At 38.9% G+C, this 10,075-nt stretch overlaps 1 pseudogene; it reads right to left on the reverse strand.

Moving 5' to 3' along the window:
• Nucleotides 1–4,713: 4,713 nt before the first annotated feature.
• Nucleotides 4,714–5,649, reverse strand: LOC108531325 (olfactory receptor 5V1-like; annotated as a pseudogene).
• Nucleotides 5,650–10,075: the final 4,426 nt, after the last annotated feature.

A 10,075-nucleotide genomic window follows, 5' to 3' on the forward strand; every position in this document is an offset into this window, starting at 1 on the left:
ACCCCCTAATGCTATCCCTCCTTCCTCCTGCCACCCCATGACAGGCCCTGGTGTGTGGTGTTCCCCGCCCTGTGTCCAAGTGTTCTCATTGTTCATTTCCCACCTATGAGTGAGAACATGCGGTGTTTGGTTTTCTGTCCTTGGGATAGTTTGCTGAGAATGATGGTTTCCAGCTTCATCCATGTCCCTACAAAGGACATGAACTCATCCTTTTTTGTGGCTGCATAGTATTCCATGGTGTATATGTGCCACATGTTCTTAATCCAGTCTATCATTGGTGGACATTTGGGTTGGTTCCAAGCCTTTGCTATTGTGAATAGTGCCACAATAAACATACGTGTGCATGTGTCTTTGTAGCAGCATGATTTATAATCCTTTGGGTGTATACCCAGTAATGAGATGGCTGGGTCAAATGGTATTTCTAGTTCTAGATCCTTGAGGAATCACCACACTGTCTTTCACAATGGTTGAACTAATTTACAGTCCCACCAACAGTGTAAAAGTGTTCCGTTTCTCCACAACCTCTCCAGCACCTGTTGTTTCCTGACTTTTTAATGATTGCCATTCTAACTGATGTGAGATGGTATCTCATTGTGGTTTTGATTTGCATTTCTCTGATGAGCAGTGATGATGAGCATTTTTTCATGTGTCTGTAGGCTGCATAAATCTCTTCTTTTGAGAATTGTCTGTTCATATCCTTTGCCCACTTTTTGATGGAGTGGTTTGATTTTTTTCTTGTACATTTGTTTGAGTTCTTTATAGATTCTGGATATTAGCCCTTTGTCAGATGGGTCGATTGCAAAAATTTTCTCCCATTCTGTAGGTTGCCTGTTCACTCTGATGGTAGAGAAACTGATGCTTCACGTTACCTGGCTACTATATTAGTGGCTGAGATTTAACCCAAGCCCATCTGACTCTAAAGGCTATACTCTTTCCAATTCCCTTTTCTGCATTCCATAATTCCATAAAATAAAGAGAGAGAGAAAGGACCAAATAAGAAAAATACCTACCTCTTTTCAATCTCCTGAGAATCAGTTCAGTCAGTAGCAACAACGAAACAAAACAAGTCAAAACAAAAGTTAATGCTAACACTGATTAAATGAATTTCTTGGAATTAAAAAAGGATGAAAGTATTGACTTATTTTTCCACCAATTATATTTACCGTATCAGCCTCATGATGAGACTATATAGGATTTATTGGGCACGTATTTCTCAACATCTGTCTCTGCCTGAAACATGACATGAATTTGCATTTCTTAACCTGTGTTAACTTTGACAAGAGGGTAACTCTATAGAGGTCTCACAGAAAATTGCACTCCTCCCAAGCCTATGCCAGCGGTAGCATAGAACCACTGGCAAATTCTGAGCCCCCCTCGTGAACATGTATGTCAGAGTGGAGAAGGACTGGCCTGCAATGTCCTGCCTATGAGAAGGTGTCTTAGGTCCTTGACCCTGGCATCACAGAGTCTGATACTCCCAGTGGCATCCAAGCTAAACAGGGACCCAAAGCTTGGGGCTCAAAGACTGTTCACGAACAACTCAGGTGGAAGTCAGGGGAACAGGAAAGATATAAAATCCAGCACTTTAGTCAGACCTACAGAGAAAGGTTAAGAAGGGACGTCTTAGCTGACCACTGGAGGACATTTCCGTTCAATGGTTCTGGTGCAAACATCTTAGAGACCGAGGAAAAGAACAGCTTTTTGGGGCGTAAATGTGGCACCATGGCCCTGTAAGAGCAATGGTTCCAATGGAGACCATGTGGCACGTTCTGTTCAGTTCCCAGCCAGAGAGCAGCAACTCTGCTTCTTTCTTTCCCAATCAGTCATCTCTAAGGCAAATGATTGGGGATGAAATGATTTACAAATAGCTTTAAATATTTATTTCTAATAAAAAGAATCATAGGTAAAGTAGATCATTCACAAGCTTCAAGCCTTTATTATAGTCAATAAATTGCTTGTAACACACCTCTCCCAAACATCAATGTGTTGCCACATAAAGATGAGAACCCCTGGTTAGCGAATAAATGTTTCCAAATATATGTTTTGTATGAATTTAATCAAATTTCTTTAAACAATTATTTTGTCTGCACCTATTGTTGCACTGTAATGTGTAATAGTGGAAATATATCCCTGTGCTTTCTCCTGAAAAATTATTCCTTTCTGTCCTGCTTGTCAAAAATAGGATACTAATACTTTGCATTTTGTATTATGCCATGAAAATTTTTTCACTTATATTATCTCACTTAAATAACTCAGACATTCCTTAAGTTCTGGAGTAGATAATTTCTAAAGTAAGTTCTACTCGAATTTTATAAGTTGTACTGTTGAAATTTATACACACAGAAAAGATGTTAATATATGTCATTACATAAATGTTACCAAAATGGTAATAAAAATATGCACAATATACAGTATGTTACTAAGGGGTAGGTATATCCTGACATTGGGCAGTTTTTCTTAATTGTGATGATAAATAAATAAATTACATACCACTGAGTCTCACTGAAAGGCTTTGATTTCTGGCTTTGGGGGTGGGGCTTGTGCTCCCCACACTACTATGGAAAGAATACTCTTCGATACAGCTGGCTGTTGAACTCCATGCATCATGAAGGGACCTGCCATTCCAGGAGCTGCCAACGGCATAGTCATTGCCTAACACAGGAACCAAAAATCCCCTTTGATCACTCTATGATTCATTCTTCTAGGATGGCCATGTATAAAAGCCTGTGGACTGTCCTTTGGGTAGTATCCATCTAATCTCTCTCTAAGCAAATGTTCTGGGACTCCTCCAAGTACAAATATAACTCAAGGGCAACAGCTTGATTAGAAAGTGTAGAAATGAAGAGCAATTAGTTCTCTCTTGGATTCATTAAGGTTGTGGCTATCATTTTTCCCAGCACGCAATGAAGAGATCAGCTTTCTAGCTCTTTGGAGACATTGTGAATGGAGTTTGGTACTGGATTTGTTGTCAGGAGTTATGGTGGCTAAAGCCTGAAAGACAGCCTTGTCCTCCTCCTAGTTAGTGAGTGAAGGCATATGCATGGATGTGGGCTTATTTGATTGGGTTTTACAGTACATGAGGGAGTGTTTTCTGTTTGTTCTGGTGGCCATGGCCATGGGCTTTGCTTGGCCCTAGCCTCTTCATGCCATATGCCCCACTGGAGGGACGTGTAACTGGAGCCACAGTACTGCAACATGTCTGCTGTCTCAGCTTCAAGCGGCTCCTAGTTAGGGCTGCCCCCTGCATGCAGTGCTTCCTTTCTTTCCTGCCGGCAACACTTAGACCTTTGTGGCCCCTGATTTCTGGTCCTGCCATTGCTCATAACCTGGTGATGGCATTGCTTGTTGTGGAGTTCTGAAGGGGAAAATGGCAGAGCCATCAAATAGTTCTGTAGGGCCCACATGTGGAGAAGGTATAAGTCTGAAAATCTTGCAGTATTTTCCTGCACTGAATTAAGATAAAAACATTAGACAGTGTTAAGAGTTAAGTCACTAAAGCTCAAAAATCCCCTAGCAACGGGTTTTTCCATGTGCGAAGAAGTAGCACAGAAGTGGAGATTATTAAAACCCTTAGGGTCATTAGCCTTCAGGGAAATGTAAATCAAAATCGCATTTGACATAGGGCTTCATATATACCAGGATGCTTATAATAAAAGGCAGACATAACAATAAGTGTTGGTGAGGATGTAGAGAAATTAGAAACCCCATTCACTGTTCTTAGTAATGCAAAACGGTGCCACTGCTTTGAAAACAGTCTGGAAGTTCTTTAAAAAGTTAAACAGATTTGCCATGTGATCCAACACTTCCTTTCCTAGCTATACACCCAGGATATATAAAAATATTTGTCTACCAAAATTTGTACATAAATTTTCATAGGAGCATTATTCATAAAAGTTAAAATAACTGAAATGTCTATCCAGTGATAAATGGGTTAATAAAATGTGGTGTATCTATATGATGGAAATTATTTAGCAATAGGAAGGACCGAAGTACTGATACATTCTTTTTTTTTTTTTTTTTTTTTTTTTTGAGACAGAGTCTCACTCTGTCACCCAGGCTGGAGTGCAGTGGCCGGATCTCAGCTCACTGCAAGCTCCACCTCCCGGGTTTACGCCATTCTCCTGCCTCAGCCTCCCGAGTAGCTGGGACTACAGGCGCCCGCCACCTCGCCCGGCTAGTTTTTTTGGTATTTTTTTAGCAGAGACGGGGTTTCACTGTGTTAGCCAGGATGGTCTCGATCTCCTGACCTCGTGATCCGCCCGTCTCGGCCTCCCAAAGTGCTGGGATTACAGGCTTGAGCCACCGCGCCCGGCCTACATGCTGTCATATTGATGAAACTTGAAAACATTATCTCAAGTGAGAGACGCTAGACATACCAGGCACATATATGATTTTCTTTATATGAAACAACCAGAATAGCAATATCCAAAACCACAGAAACAGGTTAGTAGTTGTTTAGAGCTACAAAATTGGGGGCAAATAGGGAGTGACTGCTATTTTTTGGGAGTGCATGATTAAGATGTTCCAAAATATCAGTGGATTAGAGAACAGAAAGCATGCAATATCACAGTGTGTTAATTAAGTGCTCAACACAGGTATAGCTGTTTGTCCTGGTGGGATGGGCATCAGAGTTGTCAAAAGATGCTATGTGGAGTGAGCACAATTATAATTGAAACTAGAATGTTCATGTTTTTCTCTAATCCAGAATGGGATCTAGTTGCTGACCTCACTAGAGAATCTGTGTTTTCCTGTCAACCTCCTCACTGCATTCTTGACCTCCTGTTTCTCAGGCTGTAGGCGCTGGAGTTCAACGCTGGGGTCACAACACAGAAAAGCACAGAGACTAGGATGTCTATGTCCAGGGAGCACCCTTCTCTGGGCCTGTCATAGTTGAAGTGGTGTGTTGCAAAGAAGACCACCACTATGGTGATGTGGGAGGCACAGGTAGAGCAGGCCTTGCTCCTGCCCTGAGCAGAGGGAATCCTAATGATGGTAGAGATGATATATATGTAGGACATTGCTGTAAACAGGCAGGGGCTCTGGCCGGTGGTGGCCCTTACCACGTGGAGCACAGACTCATTGACACAGGTGTCTGAGCAGGAGAGCTCCAGGAGCAATGGGATGACACACAGAAAGTGGCTGATTGGGTTGGGTTTACACAGAATGAATGTGGCTGTCAGTGCTGTGTGTGTTCCAGAATTGATCAGCCCACACATCCAAAACCCAGTTACCAAACAAACAGACCTTTCCACTCATTAGGAGCTTATATTGAAGAGGATGACAAATGTCCACACAGTGGTCATAAGCCATGGCAGCCAGCAAGACACCCTCAGTGCTGGCTCATGATGCAAGGAAGAAGACCTGGGAAAGGCAGCCCTCGTAGGAGTTGATCTTATTCTCCTGGAAGAAGTTCACCAGCATGACTGGGATGGTGGTAGACATGTAGCAGATATCCAGGAAACTCAGGTTGCTGAGGAGATGATACAGTGGAGTGTGGAGGGCTAACTCTGGTGGCCACCACTATGGGCATGTTCTCCCGCAGAGTATCAGGTAAATGACCAGAAGGACCAGGAAGAACAAGCCTTGTAGGTTGGAGAGGTTGGAAAATACCCAAAAGATGAATTTGGTGACATATGTTTGATTGCTCATTTCAACTGCTGTCACAGCTACAAAACAAAGAAAAAAGAAACCACAGTGAGAATATACTGAGAACAACCTCAAATGGGTTTGTAAATGTGCATGGCCATGTCTAATAATGTTGGACATAGATCAGCCTGGGTAGGGATGACATGTAGGGTTGCCCTCAGGGAACTAACACTTCTCACCCTATATGACTACACACGTCAGCTCATTTTTTCTTTTTATTATTTTTAATGTTTATGGTTTTGGGGGTACAGGTGGTTTTGGTTACATAGATGAGTTCTTTAGCAGTGAATTCTGAGATTTTAGAGCACCCATCACCTGAGCAGTGTACACTGTACCCAGTGTGTAGTCCTTCATCCCTTACCCACTTCCCAGTCTCCCCACTGAGTCCCCAGTGTCCACTGTATTACTCTGTATGTTTTTGCATCCTCATGGCTTAGCTCACACTTATAAATGAAAACATACAGTATTTGGTTTTCCATTCTCAAGTTACTTCACTTAGAATAATAGCCTGCGCTCCATCCAAGTTGCTTCAAAAGACGTTAATTTATTCCTTTTTATGGCTGAGTAGTATTTCATGCTGTATATATACCACAATTTCTTTATCCACTCGTTGGTTGATGGGCACTTAGGTTGGTTCCATATCTTTGCAGTTGTGAATTGTGCTGCTATAAACATGCACGTTCATGTGTCTTTTTCATATAATGACTTCTTTTTCTTTGATAAATACCCATAGTCGGATTGTTGGATCAAATGGTAGATCTGCTTTTAGTACTTTAAGGAATCTCCATCTGTTTTCCATAGTGGTTGTGGTAATTTACATTCCCATCAGCAGTGTAAGTATTCGCTTTTCACCACATCCACTCCAACAGCTATTGTTTTTCGACTTTTTCATTATGGTCATTCTTGCAGGGGTAAAGTGGTATCTCATTGTGGTTTTAATTTGCATTTCCCTGATGATTAGTGATGTTGTCAGCTAATTTTTTTTTTTTTTTTTCGGAGTCTTGCTCTGTCTCCAGGCTGGAGTGCAGTGGCACAATCTCGGCTCACTGCAACCTGCGCCTCCCGGGTTCAAGCGATTCCTTCCTCAGCCTCTCGAGTAGCTGGGACTACAGTCATGCCTGACTAATTTTTGTATTTTTAGTAGAGATGAGGCTTCACCATGTTGGCCAGGATGGTCTTGATCTCCTGACCTTGTGATCTGCCCGCCTCGGCCTCCCAAAGTGCTGGGATTACAGGCATGAGCCACCGTGCCTGGCAAGTAATAAAACAAATTTCATTACAAAAATTTAAGAACATGCAGAAAGCTATAAATAATTCATTCATCTGCAGAATCAGTCAGTACTACCTTTCAGTGTATTTCATGGTAGTTTTTTTCATTTTACATACTTCTTGATTGCTGTAGCTTTAAAATATTAACAATTTTTCCAAATTGGGAAAGAAGAACTGAAACTACCTCTCTACAAGTATGGCATGATCATATATAGAGAAAATATCAAATAATCTTCTGGAAAACTACTAGTGCTAATAAGCAAATTCAGCAAAGTTGCTCACACCACAATCAGTTGCGTGTTTGTATACTAGCAATGGCAATTCAAAAAAGAAATTAAGACGTTAATTCTACTTACAGTATATCTAAAAGAATTAAGTAGTTAGAATAAATCTTACTAAGGAGATGAAGAACTTGTACACTGAAAACTACAAAACATTGTTGAAATAAATTAACGAAAAACCTAAAGGAAATATATCTTACGTTCATTGATAGAAAGACTTAACATTGTTAAGATATCAATACTATCCAAAGTGATCTACAGATTCAATGAAATCCATATCATATTCCAGCAGCCATTTTCACAGAAATGTAAAAGCCCATCCTCAAATTTTATGGAATTGCAAGGGACCCTGGATAGCCAAAATAACCTTGAAAAGGAAGAATAAAGTTGGAGGATTCATACTTCCTGGCTTTGAAACTTACTGTAATGATACACTAAACTGAAACAGTATGGTATTGTAATAAGAACAGTCATAGACTGATGGGATAGACCAGAGAGCTCAGAAATCAACCTCCACATATATGGTTAATTGATTTTCAGACTTGCATGTCAAGTCTATTCAGTGGGGGAAAGAACAGTTTTTCCAGAAAATAGTCCTAAGAAAACTATATATCCACATGCAAAAGAATGAAGTGGGGCCCTTAACTTACACTGTAAACAAAATTAACTCAAAATTGATCAAAGACCTAAACATAAGAGCTAAAACTGTAAAAGTCTCAGAAAAAAATTGGGGACAATCTTCAAGTCATTGGATTTGGATTTGGATTATTATTTCATAGAAATAACACCAAAAGTACAGACAACAAAAGAAAAAGTAGGTAACATTTACTTCGTTGAAATTAAGAAAGTGTCATCCAAAGGATGCCGTCAATAAAGTAAAAAGGCAATCTGTAGAATGGAAGAAAATATCTGCAAATCAGAAATCTAGTAATGCATTAATATTCATAATATAAAGAGCTCCTACAACTCAACAACAATTATAAAAAACCAACCAATTCAAATGTGGACACAGGACTTGAATAGACATTTCTCCAAAGAAGATACACAAATAAGGGCATGAAAAGATGCTCAACACCATTAGTCATTAGGAAAATGCAAATCAACACTACAATGAGATACCAGTTTTTACTTTATTGAAATGGCTATAATAAAGAAAATGGAAAATAACAAATGTTGTAAGATGGTACAGCTGCTTTAGAAAACATTTTGACAGTTCCTCAAAAGGGTAAACATAGAACTACCATATGATCCAGCAATTCTGCTCCTAGAAATACATCTGAAAGAATTGAAAGCAGGTACTCAAACAGATATTTGTACATCCAGGTTCATAGCATCCTTGTTCGTAATTGCCAGAAACAACCCGTGTCCATCAGCAGATACAAAATGTGGTGTACATACAACAAATGGTTATTTAGCCATAAAAAGGAATGAAATTTTGATGTATACTACAGCATGGATAGACCTGGAAGACGTTATGCTAAGTAAAATAAGCCAGATGTGGAAAGATAAATATTGTATTGATACTCCACTTATATGAAATACCTAGAACACGCAAGTTAATGGAGACAGAAAATAGAATAGAGGTTACCAGGGGCTTCAAGGTGAGTTGAAATGGGGAGTTACCGTTTAATAGGTACAGAGTTCGTGTTGAGGATGATGAAAGAGTTTTGGTTATAAATAACAGTGATGGTTATACAATATTATGAATGTATTTCATGCCATAAAATTGTATACTTATAAATGGTCAACTAATAAATATATTTTACCACAATTAAAAATAAATGACAAAAAATTATGACATTCGTTTCTTAGGGATGCATTGTGTTTCATCATATGAAATAAATTGCATCTCCTTTTTGATTAAACATTCAGATTGTCTCCATTCCCTATGAATGCTGTAATTTCACACATAAATATGAGCATCTCCGATTATCTCTTCAGAAAAAATTTTAAGTCTCTGTTTTGAAATATACTAATTTTAAAATCACTTCGGTAATTTATCTTTTCAGAGAGTAAAAGGTATAAAATTTTAAATTAAACATGTACTTGGATATTTTACCTTATTAAATTATATTAATCCAAGATTTATCCTCAGCCCAACATTACATATTTCTTGAAAAAAAGTTGATAGAATTACCCACTTTCTATTAAGCTATCATAGGCTCACAATCATTTTTATGAACTGTAATTTTCTCATCTTTTTCAATCTTAGAGAGGAGGTGATATGTTGGAAAAAGTGGGCTCTTGAATCAGATAGATGTGGATTTTAAAATCCTGTTTCTACTGGTTACTATTTCTACCATCTACTAGGTGTGGATGGTGGATGAGTTAGCTGATTTCTTGGTTCCTCAGTTTGCTCGTTACATTCTGATCTTATTCGTGCCTGTATCAGAGTTGCTGGAAGAAGTAATATGAGATAAAATAATGTGCCTTATACTTAAGAGGTATTCAATCACCTGAAGCTGTCAATGCTATTATTTTGTAGTCCATGTAAAGTATTTCAGGATAAAATATTTTCTTCGACTCTGCCTTCCAAATTTTACAAATACTGTCATTTCTCACCACCATCACTAGTGATACCCCAGTCCAAGTCACCATTTTGTCTTGCCCAGACTCCTGCAACAGACACGAGCAAGCAGTTTACAAAATAATATATTTAAATGCCAATAACTTAGGAAAAGATGCATCAACATCAGGTAAATGCAAATACAAACAATGTGAAATAGGAGCAGTTAGGATATCCTTACCTCATTCCTGATCTTAGGGGGAAAGCATTCAGTATTTTACCATTTTACTAGCTGTAGAGTTTTGTTTAGATGTTGTTTATTTTATTTTTTAAGTTTAACTTTTATTTTATTTTATTTTATTTTATTTTATTT

Source organism: Rhinopithecus bieti, unplaced genomic scaffold, assembly GCF_001698545.2.
Source record: "Rhinopithecus bieti isolate Rb0 unplaced genomic scaffold, ASM169854v2 scaffold_1234, whole genome shotgun sequence".
NCBI lineage: Eukaryota > Metazoa > Chordata > Mammalia > Primates > Cercopithecidae > Rhinopithecus > Rhinopithecus bieti.